The 16,866-nt window shown below is 35.3% G+C and overlaps 1 protein-coding gene across 1 annotated transcript in view; it reads right to left on the reverse strand.

Annotated features, from left to right (window-relative positions):
• Positions 1–16,866, reverse strand: part of HCN1 (hyperpolarization activated cyclic nucleotide gated potassium channel 1) — a 364,279-nt gene that overhangs the window by 346,380 nt on the left and 1,033 nt on the right. The gene's annotated exons all lie outside the window — the stretch shown is intronic.

A 16,866-nucleotide genomic window follows, 5' to 3' on the forward strand; every position in this document is an offset into this window, starting at 1 on the left:
ACAGTGGACTAATAAAGATTTAAGTGTTAAAAATTTGAGAGAATTTTACCCCAGCAGGGTAATTGCTTTTTTAGAAAAAAAAAAAAAAGCAAAAGTACTGATTATTTGTAATCATTTACCAAAAAGAAATCTGAGAAATAAATAGTGAAAAATACTAAAATTTAGCTGATGATTAAATATTATGGAATTAATGCATCATGATTTTCTCCAGTGGTATATTATTTTATACAGTTTTCCTACTGGCATTCTTTCCTTCCATTAAAATTATATCCTTATGTTCCTGTCTTCTTTACTAGACAAAAAGCCTCTGAAAGCTTGTGACTTGGCTTCATTCTCTTTCGTATCTAAAACACCTAACCGTCCCTGAAAACGTACTCAGCACTCAATAAATATTTACTGAATGAGTGAGTTCATGTGTGTAATCGCATGTCTTTTAGAAAAACCACTATGATTTATTTATTTGTACTTATATAACATTAACAGGATAACAAAAGAAAGTGAAAAGGGAATTTAATATTTATCACATATTGGCTATGTGTCAGGCACTTTTCATATATTATCTTATTATCATAACATTCTTAAGGGGACAGATATTACTTTCTCAAATTTTACAGATTAGCTTCAAAGAGGCTGAATATCTCCTCAAATCAAGTTAAAAGACTTAAGGTTCTGACTTTTCTGAGATTATGTCTGAGTCGTTTTTCCCACCATAAAGTTGCATCCCATTGCTTTGCCTTAGCATTGTTACGGTTTTGTTGTAAATACAAATCAGATCTGTGAGTAAAACAGAGAGATAAACAGTAATATTGTACTTCTTTTCATTATATATTGATCTTTCTTTTTGAAAATTAAGACCTCTTCCCTTTTTTTCCTTTACTTTTTATCATAAAATAAAACAAATGCAGAAAACTAGAGAAAACAGTGATTTATCATGAACCAAACAACCTTGAAATCACCACCCAGGACAAGAAATAGAACTTGGCCACCCACCCAAGAAGCCCATCCACGTGTATAGTCCCAATCACAGCCCCCTCCAACCCTCCAAAATAACAGCTCTGCTGCCTTTCATAGTAGTTGCTTCCCTAAATTTTTCTATAGTTTCATCACAATTGTGCATCCCTAGATTGTATAGTTTGCTCTGTCCAAACCTCCATTTTCAGAACGTCTCTTCATTTACAAATTCTCCTTCATCCCATTCTTTTCCTTACTATTTATCTGTTAAAGAGCCTGGGTGGCAGGCCTGACAGTTCTCCAACACTGGATTTTGCTGATTACACGCTCCAGGTGCAAGTTCATCGTATTCCTCCACCCTCTGTATTTGAATACCTATGGATGCCAACATCTAGATGCAGTCATTGAATGGGGGTGGTAGAATCGCGATTTTCTAATTGTATCATTATCTTTTCATGTATTAGCTTTAGTAATTTTATAAGGACACTCTTTTCCTCCTCTACTATTTGGTTATACATTGGTTCAGATAATATAGGAAAAGCAGGGTAAATGTTTGATTATTTCCTTTTACTCACCCAGGTTTCAAGGTAATGAATTGGGTCTCTATGAGCTTCAGTGGGTAATGATTTCTTATATTATTATGAACTTAAATTTAAACTTTTAATAAGTTTGAACTCACTGAAATTCTTATGCTTTCTGAAGCCCGTCTTGGCTTTCTCAAGTTGATTCATATTTTTTAATATTACCCTGGTTCTCTTTGACAGCTTCCCTACTATCTGGTATGTTAAATTGTTCCAGGCCCTTAACATGTATTTCCTGCCACAAACCTGGGAACAGCACTTTTCCTCTTCAAATGACTGTAGAACTCCCACTACTGGATTGTGCAAATCCCATCTCAGTTTCACCTGCTCTTCCAGCAAATACCTGTTGGTTATGCGAGAGGTCTACCTGTCCTCAGGTCTATCAGATGACCTTGCTTCCCATTACTTCCTTCCTTTGACATACATGGAGGTTCACAAAACACAGGTCTTGCAGTTGTCACAGGTTGGTCCCAACTACTTATCTTTTAGGTTCAGGGGATAATTTTGCTGTAAATGTTGTCCAATGTGTTTTTCATTTTGCTCTCTGTTTGTTGTTTTTTATGTGCAAAAACCAAACTATCAGTGTCTTCTCAGATTCAAGTTCCCTTTCCTTTTGAAAATTATGTCAACTTCAATTTTCTTGTATCAAATCTATGATATCCTTTCCATTAACTACACAGGACCAATTTAATAGTGCTTACTCGGAAAATTTTTGGTTGGAATTTTTGTTCTTTGGTGAACACAGTAAAAGAACCTACTTACCACAGAGCTAAAATTCAAAATTAATACTCTTTCAAAACATTGACTCAATCTTTTCTTAATTATACCTATAGAGACAGTGCTAATTTTCCATCTCTATACAATAGGGCTTGAAATGAAATGTGCACTGCTGTTATACCAAGCAGTGCGATTTGGCAAAAGCAAAAAAAAAAAAAAAAAAAAAAATGATACATACAAGAAAGTAAATGTGTCATTCTTTCTTAATGTCATTACCCAGAGAGATATATTTCAACTATTTTGATGAAGGCAGCATTGATTACAAAGGCAATGACATTTAAATAGTTTTTATAGGGCTGTGAAACAAGAGCCATCCCAAAAGATCCACAATATATATTCCCCCCAAATTTTTTAAACTACATAAAAACAAGCATTATAGTAAATAGAATTAATACAAGTATGTATAGATGTTATTTTAAATGGCATAAAATCTTATTTCTAAATACATGTCTCTGTATGTCAGATTAAGCTATCCACACTAAATTAATATAGTTTCGTTGTAGGAAATATAGGGGAAAAGACCGTCTGGTTGTTGGAAATTGTGTATAAAAATCAAGATTAAGCATAATGTTCCTAAAATTTCTTCATTCATTCATATTTATGAAATGCCTACTTTGTGCCATGCATGCATCTAGCCCTGGGAATAAAATGGTTAAAACAATTAAAAAACCCTCCTCCTAAATTAGGCTTAAATTATAGATGAGGGTAGATAATCAAATGAGATAAACAAAACATTTAGTATAATAAACTGTGAGAAGTTCTATGAAGAAAAGGCAGGGCAGAGATATGGAGAATAACTGATAACCAGAGGTTTAGGATAGGGTTGAAATTTTACTCAGGTTATATTTGTTTATAATTTTCTATTATTATGAGAAGTATTTATAGGAATCATCCTTGTATCCATGTATTTACATGTGTCATATTTTTTTCTGGAAAATTAGGTAGTGGCCTATACATTTTCAAGGACTTTTTCTATAGGGTCAAACTGACATTTAGAAAAATTGCAACAATTTACACAGTCTTTGGAGTCGTGTGTTGGAAAGCTTTCCCCCATAGCAATATTATTAAATAATTCACTAATATTTTCCTAGGAACTCTGATTTAAGTTATTTTTACCTTTTATAAATTTAAACCTATTTGGATTTAATTTTGTTGTAAACTGATAACAATGGATTTTACTCAATTATTTTAGTTGGTTAATATTATCTATTGTATAACTCATCTTTTTATATATAGTTTATATTTTTGGTTTTTGCAGTCAGTGGTATTTTTTTCTATTAAATATCCTCAATCACAGTAGTTAACATATAGGAAAGTTACTGATATATTTTAATATATTTATCTTATAATAAACTCTCTTAATGAACTTTGCAGGTAATGCTATCATTTATCAGTTAGTTCAATTAGCTCTTTAAGGCAGATAAATATCTTCTTCAAAAAAATAATTTAGCCTCTTCTCATCCCAAATATATTTCTAGCTATAATTCTGTGCTTGATTATACTGACTGACCCAACAACAGAATGATCGTCTCTATTCAATCCCTGTGGATGAGGTATCCAGCCTCAAAAGTGAACTAACTTGGCTGATGGAACTCTCTCCCTCTCAAGGCAAATCTTTCTAACTACAGCTTTAATTCTTAAATGTCCAAGCAAAACTCTGTCTTCCTGTGTCTTCCATGCATTATTTTTAGTATCATATTTCTGTGTAAAAATATTAGACAGTTCAAGAAGTCTTAACTTGGGGTCCGAAAATACATGTGCTTGAAGGGAACCACAAACCTCTTAAAATCACAAACAAAAATTTTGTGAATACATGTACTTTTCCAGGCTGAGAATCCACAGATTTCATCTGATTCTTAAAGTATTCTCTGAGCCTGGAAGCCTAAGTGTCACTAACATAAATGGATAGCCAATGAATGATTAGTATAATCAATAATTAAGTTAATAGGATTCTGGGGTTATTTATATTATTCAATACATGTACAACCATAACTAGGTAATTTTAGCACATATTTCTGCTATTTTATATATTTAAAAAAATACATCTGAATCCTGGACAATATATCTGTTTCTAATCTTCATCCTAATTCACTTACATGATTTTCTAAGACAAATACCAAATTTATTGCTCAGAACAAAGATTATTTTTAAAAATAATTATTTAAACAATGAATGACCCTTCTACAAAAAAAATAAGGAATACTCGTTCTCCCTATAAATATTACTCATATAACCTTCAATATTCATTTTCTCAGCCTCTGTTCATGTCTCTCAAACAACCAAGATTGTATAATTTTTAATAAAGTATACTCTCTTTAAAAAATAACAATGCTAACATATTCTGCAAGGGCAATAAGTGACATCTGCTCTAAAATGATGTAAAAAAGAATTTTTTCTTAAATTATATTTCTAAATAACCATTTTTCATAGACTATTAAATTTGACAATAAATAATAAAGAGGTGATGGGGATTAAGAGGTACAAACTTCCAGTTACAAAATAAATAAGTCATGGGAATGTAATATACAGCATGGGGAATATACCCAATAATACTGTAATAACTGATGGTAACTAGACTCATCATGGTGATCATTTCATAATGTATAAAAATATTGGCCTACTTCGTGGTACCCCTGAAACTAATATAATATTATAAGTCAATTACACTCCAATGGAAAAAAAATTGACCATAAAAAGGAAAATGAAAGAAATTAGCAAGTTATGAATCATCTTATTTGACTCATATATAACATTTAACTGATTTGAAATAAGATCCCAAATGGCTTATGCCATTTTCTGATGAAAATAAAGAGTAATGGGAAGGATTAATGACAACTCAGTGTCATTAGAATTTTCCCTAAAAGCTATTTCTAAATGTTCAACACTGTAGCATTCTATACCAACTTAGAAGATAATACTGTTATATCTTGAAAATTTTGCATATAGAAGATGTATTAGATGTTTTCCAATGCTAAGTCCCTCATGAGTGAACTTATTTCACAGAGCACACACAAACACGGCCCCTACACATCAGGGCTCCTGCTGCCCAGACTCCCCTGAAGAGAAAAAGAAAACAGAACAGCATATCATTTACATGGCCCTGCCTTCACTGACACATTTGCTAAAGGAATTCTGAAGACTGTCAAGCGTCTACTTAGTATTCTCCTTTCTTAAATAGTTCACACTCCTTAATTCTGCTCCAATTTTACTTTCATAATTATAGCTAACACTTACATAGCATTAAGAAGCAAAGTGTACTATTTCTAAGCACTACATATCTAGACACTATATATTCATAATACAAATATAAAATATGTATCTTCCCAACAACCCAATAAGATATATATATATTCTTTTCCTAGTTTTATAATTAAGGAAACTGAGGCCCAGATACTAAGGTGGTAGACTGGGATTCTGACCCAAACAGGCTGGCTCCAGAATCTGTGTTCTTAACAAAACTATATGTCACCTCAAAACATACCCATAATCTTTTTTTAACAAGTAAAATAGCATTAAAGGATTATAAGATTATAAGCTCCCTTCCTTTCACTCTACATGCCCGCTTCTTAATTTAAACACCCTAATTTTTTCTTTTGACATTAAATTCATATTTCAAAAAGAAACTGATACATCAACTTTAAACCCTGCTAATTTCCAGTTATGGCAGATGAGGATTTAGCTTTCTTAGGACACCCAACCCTCATCTACCTTTCTCTTTCCTCCCAGAATAACTGGACCGTAATCTTGGTTTAAATTTGTCAACCTTGCTTACTTTAAAATGGTCAGGTAAGTGTTATTCACTGATGATCCAAGCATTGTAATTTTTTTTTTCCTTTTTTATACACCTTCAAATCATCCTGGAGTTGATAAAGATCTTTTGTTTATTTGTTTCTATTTAATGTACCCAATAGGTATTCATATGAAAGTCATAGATATCTTGTTCCAAAGGATCTGTGGACCACCTATTAGCACTACTGTTCAACTGCTGATTATCCATTTTCTCTCCCCTGAAGGCCTTTCTATAGAGGCCTCTGCTTTCTGGTCCCTGTCTAGACTGGTTTCCTTCAAGACCAGCTAGCTACTCAGGAGTACTCCTGGGACTTTCTTTCAAGGTTCTTCTTTGTTAGATCCCATATCCCGTCTTCCGTTTTTACACCATTTGGTGTGATTCCTTGTTTTGATGAAGCACATCATCCAATAACTTTGTAAGAAAGGATACATGGGTGGTTAATATTAGAGTTCTTGAATTCTAATTGGCTTTATTTAATCTTCATATTATGGCAGGGCATACAATTCTTTTAGATGTCACTTTCTCTTAGAATTTTGTAAACTTTGTCACACTATCATTTAGCTTACAGTATTTTCTCACCTCTTGAGAAATACTGTAAGCTTATAACTTTCTCTTAGGAAAGTTTTAGGGTTTTGTTTTGTTTTGTTTTTTTCTGATTCAGAGGTGTTCTGAGGTGTGTGATGCTCCTTGATGGGGTCTTTTCCTTTCATGGTGCTGAGTGCTCTATGACTTTCTCAGAAAAGATGTTTCACTCCCTGCTATCTGGAAAATTTTGTTTAAAATGCTTCTGTTAATTCCATATGTCAATTTTCACACTATGTTCTCATCTTGAAACTCCTTTTATGGAGTTTGACCTTATAAATTATCCTTTATTTTGCTTATATTTTCTGTTTTCTCTTTTTCTTTTTGCCCTAATTCTGAGAGGTTTCCTAGACTTTATGTGCCAACTTATTACATCCTGGGTATTCTTTTCATAGCATATTGTTCTTCCTGTGCAGATAAAATATCTTTCTGAAGATATAATTTTTAGACTATTTTTAAATAATGTTGAGTTTCCCCTTATCCCAAATGCTTCTTTGTTCTCGGCCCTTTCTTTTGCTGTTTGACTTAGTTTTTCTCTTCTATGATGAAGACTTTTCTCAAAAGTCTCGTAACCTTTTGCTTTTAGATCGATCATGTCAGATGATGTAATACCAAAATATACATACAGTCTCTGTGTACAAATGTGAGCATTTTTGCAAGGTCATTAAGTAATAAATAAGAATTTTTATTGGAAGACATTGAACTGTCTCATCTCCCATTGGATGCATTTTTTCCCCAGTGTCCTGCCTGGGGAGAATTGACCAGGCTCCAAGCATTCTGATGTCAGGATTAAGAGTTCTAATGATGAAAAATCTGAAAGAGAAATTAAGGAAACACTCCCATTTAACATTGCAACAAAAAGAATAAAATACCTAGGAATAAACCTACCTATGGAGACAAAAGACCTGTATGCAGAAAACTATAAGACACTGATGAAAGAAATTAAAGATGATACAAACAGATGGAGAGATATACCACGTTCTTGGATTGGAAGAATCAATATTGTGAAAATGACTATACTATCCAAAGCAATCTACAGATTCAATGCAATCCCTATCAAACTACCAATGGCATTTTTCACAGAACTAGAACAAAAAATCTCACAATTTGTATGGAAACACAAAAGAGCCCAAACAGACAAAGCAATCTTGGGAAAGAAAAACGGAGCTAGAGGAATCAGACTTCTGGACTTCAGAGTATACTACAAATCTACAGTAATCAAGACAGTATGGTACTGGCACAAAAACAGAAATACAGATCAATGGAACAGGATAGAAAGCCCAGAGATGAACCCATGCACATATGGTCACCTTATTTTGATAAAGGAGGCAAGAATATATAATGGAGAAAAGACAGCCTCTTCAATAAGTGGTGCTGTGAAAACTGGACAGCTACATGTAAAAGAATGAAATTAGAACACTCCCTAACACCATACACAAAAATAAACTCAAAACAGATTAAAGATCTAAATGTAAGGCCAGACACTATCAAACTCTTAAAGGAAAACATAGGCAGAACACTCTATGACATAAATCACAGCAAGATCCTTTTTGACCCACCTCCTAGAGAAATGGAAATAAAAACAAAAATAAACAAATGGGACCTAATGAAACTTCAAAGCTTTTGCACAGCAAAGGAAGCCATAAACAAAACAAAAAGACAACCCTCAGAATGGGAGAAAATATTTGCAAATGAAGCAACTGACAAAGGATTAATCTCCAAAATATACAAGCAGCTCATGCAGCTCAGTATCAAAAAAACAAACAACCCAATCCAAAAATGGGCAGAAGACCTAAACAGACATTTCTCCAAAGAAGGTATACAGATTGCCAACAAACACATGAAAGAATGCTCAACATCACTAATCATTAGAGAAATGCAAATCAAAACTACAATGAGGTATCATCTCACACCAGTCAGAATGGCCATCATCAAAAAATCTACAAACAATAAATTCTGGAGAGGATGTGGAGAAAAGGGAACCCTCTTGCACTGTTGGTGGGAATGTAAATTGATACAGTCGCTATGGAGAACAGTATGGAGGTTCCTTAAAAAACTAAAAGTAGAACTACCATATGACCCAGCAATCCCACTACTGGGCATATACCCTGAGAAAACCATAATTCAAAAAGAGTCATGTACCACAATGTTCACTGCAGCTCTATTTACAATAGCCAGGACATGGAAGCAACATAAGTGTCCATCGACAGATGAATGGATAAAGAAGATGTGGCACATATATACAATGGAATATTACTCAGCCATAAAAAGAAATGAAATTGAGTTATTTGTAGTGAGGTGGATGGACCTAGAGTCTGTCATACAGAGTGAAGTAAGTCAGAAAGAGAAAAACAAATACCATATGATAACACATGTATATGGAATCTAAAAAAAAAAAGATTATGAAGAACCTAGGGGAAGGACAGGAATAAAGATGCAGACATAGAGAATGGACTTGAGGACACGGGGAGGGGGAAGGGGAAGCTGGGACGAAGTGAGAGAGTGGCATGGACATATATACACTACCAAATGTAAAATAGATAGCTAGTGGGAAGCAGCCGCATAGCACAGGGAGATCAGCTCGGTGCTTTGTGACCACGTAGAGGGGTGGGATAGGTAAGGTGGGAGGGAGACGCAAGAGGGAGGAGATATGAGGATATATGTATATGTATAGCTGATTCACTTTGTTATAAAGCAGAAACTAACACACCATTGTAAAGCTATTATACTCCAATAAAGATGTTTAAAAAAAAAGAGTTCTGTACTCACTAAGGAGACCCTTACTTAATCCTCCTGGTTTCAGCCTGGCTTTCCTGGAAACTATCTGTTAACTGCTCCCTTCATTTCCTGAACACTTCTGCAGTTCAACGGTGAAGGATTGTATAAGTAGAATAATTTCTCCATTAGCTTTCTATTTTCCAAAATGTTTTTGAGATCCCTTGTTCTCTGCTTTCTCCTCTTTCTTCTAGTTGTCTATGTATTTTTGTGTTTTTTTCACATTATTCTGGGATGGTTTCGGGAGGAAGAATAAATGATCAGGTCTAACATACTGTTTTCCCACAGGTGTGGAGAATTATTTATATCGGCAGCCTCGTTTCTTTTTAGGTAAAAGAGTTGGAGTGACAGAATCAAGATTCCGAAGAGCTGAACTCCTGGCCCAGTTCTTACTATCTATCTATGTCACCAGGTTTATGCTGCTTAACCTCCCTGCAGTTTCATTTAGTCCTCTGTACATTGGGCAGGGAAATGTAATAGTTGGGACATGTACTTGCAGGTGGCAACAGGAGGGGATGCCAAGGATTGCTGTAAGGGAAGAAAGAGCTTTCTTTATCCGGATTTATTAATGTAAAGAATAAATGTGGCACACTCTGGTTGGAGACTAATTCTTTGCCCATTCATTCAGTAATATTTTTTAAAAGTCTGTTATGTCGACCCAGAAATTTCACTTCTAAGATAAATGAAAATATACCTCTGCACAAAAAATATATAAGAGTGTTCATACCAGCAGTATTCATAAAGCCAAAAGCTAAAAATAATCCAGATATCCATCAACTGATGAATGGATAAAATTTGGTATATCCATATCAAAACAAAGTACTGAAACATGCTGCAACACGGACGAAACTTGAAAACATTATGCTAAGGGAAAGAAGCCAATAACAAAAGGTTACATATTGTATGATTCCACTGATACGAAATTTCCAGAATAAAAAAACAATTCTATAGAGGCGGAAAGTAGATTAGTGGTTGGACAGAGCTGTGAGGGGAGAAAGGGAAGGAGAAAGACAAAAGTGAGTGCTAATTGGTATGGAGTTCCTTCTTAGAGTGATAACATTTTCTAAAATGGATTGTGGTAATGGTTGCACAACTCTGTGAACATACTAGAAAGCAATCATTCCCTTTAAATGAGTGAACCGTAACGGTAGGTAAATAATATCTCAAAACAACTGTAAAAAAATAAAGCATCTGAGAAAGCTTAACAGGAAAAAACAAAAAAGTCTATTATGTGCATTTTTATGCCATTAGGAAAATAAAATTGAATAATACTGATGAGGTTGTGGAGCTTGAATTCTAGTGGAGGGACATACATAAAATATAAATTCTGATGAAACAAGAGGCCCAGAGAGAAAATAAAATAGGGGGTGGTGGTGGTGAAGGTGATCACAATGATTAAACTGAAATCCAGATGACAAGGAGAAACTAGCTATGATGCAGAATGACAAAAACTGAAAGGAGAATTTCAGGCAGTGGGGTTAAATGTCACATCAAAATCTCTGTGGCAGGAGAGAACTTCAGCTGGTTCTAGGAGCTGAAAATTTACCCTGGTGGTTGACGACAGGGAGGAAGCGAGTGGTGTGTGACGAGGTTGCCCAGATAGGTTGAAATTATGCAAGGTCCTGTAGCTCATGGAAGGTTTATCAAATGTAGTCAAGAGGGCTTCCCTGGTGGCGCAGTGGTTGAGACTCTGCCTGCCAATGCAGGGGACACGGGTTCGAGCCCTGGTCTGGGAAGATCCCACATGTCGCGGAGCAACTGGGCCCGTGAGCCCCAGCTACTGAACCTGCGCATCTGGAGCCTGTGCTCCGCAACAAGAGAGGCCACGACAGTGAGAGGCCCGCGCACCGCGATGAAGAGGGGCCCCCGCTCGCCGCAACTACAGAAAGCCCTCGCACAGAAACGAAGACCCAACACAGCCAAAAATAAATAAATTAATTAATTAATTTAAAAAAAAAAGAATTGTATAATCTTTAAAAAAAAAATGTATTCAAGAGTAATGGGAAGGCCTCAAGGGACTAAACAGCACGATAACATCATTGGACACTGGATAACAGGACATGACATAAGATCACTCTTACCACTCTACGTACTCTATGATGAATAGAATGGGGGACAATTTTGACTTTCCGTCCTAAAACTGCCTGTGAATATCTAAACAGGAACATCAACACTGGTGAACCCACGTCACTTATAATTTTAAGAAGTGTCTCAATTGATAGCAGTATTAATTAACAGGTACAGAATATAATGAAGAAAAGTCATGCGCAAAGATGTTTGCTGCAGCACTGTTAACAATACTGAAATACTGGAAACAAACTTGAACATATAAAATTTGTAAACAGTTGCTAACTCTATGTGTATGTAATTAGCCTTACTTCTTTAGAGTTATAAATAACATCTTGAAGATAAAAACAGGTCTATGTAAATAAGACTGTTAAATTGTAAATCTGAGGCATGCATAATTTTGCTACCTTGCTTTAACTGAGTGGTCAGTTATTAGGTGAAACGGTTGAAGAATATTATGAGGAAATAAATGAATAAACTTGAAAAGAGTCACAAAATCAATTTTTATTACTCAAACTTGGGTGAAGTGTGTCAGATAAATGAGCATTTATCAGATGTCCCTTGTATACAGACGTCCCTTGAAGAGTTTCTCCCTCTCTCTCTCTCTCACGCGTGCGTGCACACACACACACACACACACACACAGAATTAATAGAGCCATGAGGTTTATTTTGCAAAAACAGAAAATTCCAGGATGAACCAGGAAGCACCGCCATTTTCCCCTGATTTTTTTTGGGGGGGGGGGGTGGGAAACAATGCTAAGTTGTACATCAAGATGCCTTCACACACACACACAAAAATTATTTTTAGAAGAAAATGTAAGTGAAAATAGTTTTTTACCCTAGTGTATGCAGACTTTTTCTTCATTACCACTACCTCTCGTCCTAAAATATATGGTGTCAGCCTAATTCACAGTTTGCTACTTCTTTGCCCAAAATGATAAAATGGAAATTTGTCACAGACCCTGAACATGTTCAGTACTCTTCCTGCAGTGCTGATGGTCTGCCATAATTTGTATGATACCTACAAGAAACTCTATTGGAAAGTCTTCATCCTAAACCCAATTTTTGTCTCCAAGTAAGGGAGTGAATTATCTGCTAAACATAAGAATTACACTCAGGATAGCAAAATGCTCACATCAGGATCACAGATATATTTTGCTTGCCTCATACTCACTCGGGGACACAGGTTCATTGAGTGGAATAATGCAGAATTACAAATACTATTTAAATTGTTTTCTGGTGTTGGTGTTATTTTGATTTCTGGTTTTCGATCAAGAAGATATAGTTTAACTAGATTCTGTTAAATGACCCTATGATAACAATGGTAACTAATATATGGTTCCAATGCATTTGAAACTCTTTCATTATTATTCACCATGCAAGTTCATAAATACAAGCCCACATAATTAAATATGAATTGGTAAAAGTGCTTCTGCCCAATGACTCAATTTACACCATGTCCCCAAAAGTAGGTTTAAAAGCAAAGTTGCTCAGAAAACAATGGAAAATACCTCGTAATATTTTAATAGTGTGATCACTATATCTATTAACTGCAATTAACTAATGAAATATTTAATAAAATTTAAAGTTTTATAGCTTACATGTATACTAAGAAAAAGTAACTGAATAAATTCATACCTCCGAATCTTTCAAATAGTTTCACTTTAATTGGGCCTAACAGTTGCTAGAGCCACTGAGAAGAACTTAATTGAATTTATAAGATATAAAAAGGTTCACCTAACAGGAAAAAAAGTAAATTCTTATGGTCAATTTTGGCTGTGTTGATATGGAAAGCAAATAAAATGAGCATTGCTGGGAGAATACAGTGTATTCAGCATAAAGATAACATAGCAGTAGGCAAATTAGTCCTTAAACCCCAGAAGGCTGAACTGTTTTCTCAGGAGAAGCTCCTAGAAACAAGCGTTCTCTCTCTGACCAACTATTATATGGAGGAAGCTTCCCTTCACTAATGAACACATCAGTGATCTCTGACATCAGCACAGTTGTGGATGCAACATGAGGCAGAGACGGAAGCCCAGATATGGCAGAATCTTCAGGAAGTGACTCCCATCTCTAAAGTCTTTGTGTACTTACGACACAATAAGCTTTTCACAGTTATTCACACTAATTGATGAAAAGCAGTGGAAGAAATAATGAGTCAAGATATAAAATCTCCTCCCTTACCAGAGGCAAGAGGTTTGCTGGCAATATATATGGAATGGGAGCGTTATTTTCAAAAAAAGTACTTATGTAAGCATGATCCAACAAAATAATGTCAGAATCTCTGAAATGACAAATAATCTGTTGATAAATTCTTCTAAGGTAAATTTCTCACATAATAACAAACATCCACAAAAGTCCTCTAGCTATTCTTTCAATGCACTTGAATGATTATATCATAACCATGGATTGGCTACGAAAGCACAATGCTTGACCAGTGTCACTTTTTTATTTAATGAATGAAAATAAAGTTTTAGCTAATAAATGTAAAATCACTATTAGTAGTCTCAAAATCATATTTATTCTTCAAATTAAATATTTGTGTGTGTGTGTGTGTTGTTCACATGAAACTCAGTAAGACTGAGACCATGTCCTCACCACACAAAAATCAGTGTAATCTTATTTCTTAAGTAACTATATTTTCCCTAGTTTGGGTGATTATACACCATGGTATAAACAAAAACATACAATTTTTTTTTACTAAATTCTCTAGCTCCCCCCCAGCTATATCCAACAGTATTGATGGTATTTGACGCCTCTTTAGTCCCTGAAGGTTTCTAACATCATCCTCCCCTGAGAAGGAAGGGAAATACAGGGCCTCTGCTCTACTTACACGGGAGATAGGAGAAAACTACCCTCCAGACACAGCAATAGCACTCTTGGGCCCAGGCGGGTGAGAGCAGCACCGAGCTAGCTCTCTGGGAGTCTCAGTGGCAGCACAGCCCTGCTGCCTGAGGGAAGGAGAAAGGAGCCTGACTTAGAAATCAATCATCCTGAGAAGGGCCTAGACCGCTAGCCACAGCGTTAAACTCCTGACATGCCCTGGAGTGGCGGGCTCATGCTACACTCAGCAGTGTGGGGCTGACCAAAGAGCTGCCTGCAAAACTTCCCTGGCCCTGCAAAGGCTTAGGATAGTGAAGGAAAAAGCCTTGGGTATCTTTAATTTCTGGTATCTCCCCCGTTCTCCACGGAAATCTATTCTTAAGTGTCACTTTCTCAGCCACTAAATGATGACTGAGCTTAAGTTTGGCATTTGTATGAAACATAGCAAAGCACTTCCCTTAAAGTGTCTTCATCAGGGAAGGGTCTGAGGTGAGGAGATCATGACTATAACATTTCTGTTGTGTGGGTGATTACTCCCATATGGCTTTTCCTTTAGGAAAAAAAAAAATACTGCCAGAATTGTCTTTCTTATTTTTGCTTTTTTCATTACGTTATCCTGACATGTTATAGATTCTGAGAAATCTTATATTGGTATTGAGATCATGTAAAGACATCAATGAAATAATAATAAGACTTAAACATATGCAAGCAAGTATTTATATTTCTTCCTTAGTTTGTCGTTTTAGAAAACCGGTGTATATGGTACTTGTGAGTTTTTAAATCTATTTCTTTCAGATTCCTTCCAGTTAAAAACCTAAATCATAGTAGCTGTTTAATTTATGTCTATCATTTTCTTTTTCCAATTATGCAAGGGAATCAAATATTCCAAACTGTTCCACAGCAGAGTTTGTTTAGGGTATTAGTGCACTCTTTAATCATCTCTCATTTCTTTAAAATGTATGATAAAATTGAACCATCAACTGATTTCAATTTCTTCCTCTGTTTAGTAACAATTTTTTTGTTTTAAAGAGATATTTTGTCTCACATGATTCATTTGGGAAAATGTGGAGAATCTTTAATTTCATTAATTTCATTCATTCAAAAGATTTTGGCACAGTATGCCGATTCCTGAAAGGTGGCCCCATGGTTTTTATGTAGTAACTGATAAAAGTTTAATTATTTGATATAGTCTACCATTTTGAAAAAGTGTAGTCTCTTTTCACACTGTTCAAGAAATAAAAGTATCATAAGTAACCATTTAGTTGAGTGTGAAATTAAATAAACAAAGTTTAGCATTTTATTTGCATGTAAATATTGAACTACATATATTTCTGGAAAGCTATGCTTACTTTTCTTATTAAGACTGAAGGCTGTTTCCATGTAAAGTTTTTTCATGAAAAAATTATAATATGGGTTGCAATATATTTCCATTGAAGACTGAGGTACAGATAGTATTCTACATTTTATTTCAACCTTTAAAATTCTAAAGAACATGAAAATCTTATACACCTTAGAACAGGGTGATTCATAAGTTTGCTTCTGTAAGTATCTCCCTAATGGAGGAAATATGTTTGATTACTTAGTAGATCCTTTTCATATGAACATTTTTTCTGTCAAACTCTTAATTTTCCATAGACTATAAATGTTGTTAGGTTTTATAAGTCCTCCTTTGGACTTTGCTATGTGGTTTTGCAAGTAAGAACCTTACACATTCCACACTTCCTAAAATCCATTCACCCTATCCATAAATAATAGTGGCTACTTATTTCTGAGAATGTATGTTGTGTATATATATCTCAGATAAGTTGAAGACAGTTAGTTGCTCCAAGGCTTTGTGTGGCAGGAGTATGGGTTTTCCATAGCTAATGTCATTCAGAACTGTGGACAGCTCCCATTAAGGCGTGGAGTTGAAGGCAATGTCCCTTAGCTTCTAAACATAACTCAAAGTAATGCCGCTTTTTATTGCTACATTTGTTTGCTGTTTAACAGCCGCCTATTAAAACTTCTTAGTTTGTGCACACACTCTTTTTCTTCTTTTTCTTTTCCGAACGATTTCAGCAATAAATGGATAGATAGATGTCACCCAGAGTTTTAATTTTGGGGTTTTTTGTGTGTTTTTTTTTTTAATTAAAATCCCAGCCTTCTTCCGGCGCTAAGATAACGTGACAGCAGGGTGTTCGCGCACTAATAAGAGGATCTACTTCACGACCTTCATTTGATAATCTCTAAACATGCTTATAACCGAATGAATACTTGGGGGGCAAATAAGATCAGGAAATGTCTTAATTTTAATTCGCCGAAGCAGAGTTTCCTTGACAGCTGACAGCTCTCCTGCCCTTGTTCCCGAGTTGGGAAACGGGAAAGAAATTTCTGAAACAGACTAGTAGCCAAGGTCAAGAAAGGGTGTCCCTCTGTTTCAGGAAGGGGGCTCTGGAAACGCCCCCTGTGTCCGTTTCAAGAACTCGAGGCTTCCTGTCACGCTCCTGCCCCACCTGGCAGCGCCAGCTCCACTGAAATC

This window comes from Eschrichtius robustus, chromosome 2, assembly GCF_028021215.1.
Source record: "Eschrichtius robustus isolate mEscRob2 chromosome 2, mEscRob2.pri, whole genome shotgun sequence".
Taxonomy (NCBI): domain Eukaryota; kingdom Metazoa; phylum Chordata; class Mammalia; order Artiodactyla; family Eschrichtiidae; genus Eschrichtius; species Eschrichtius robustus.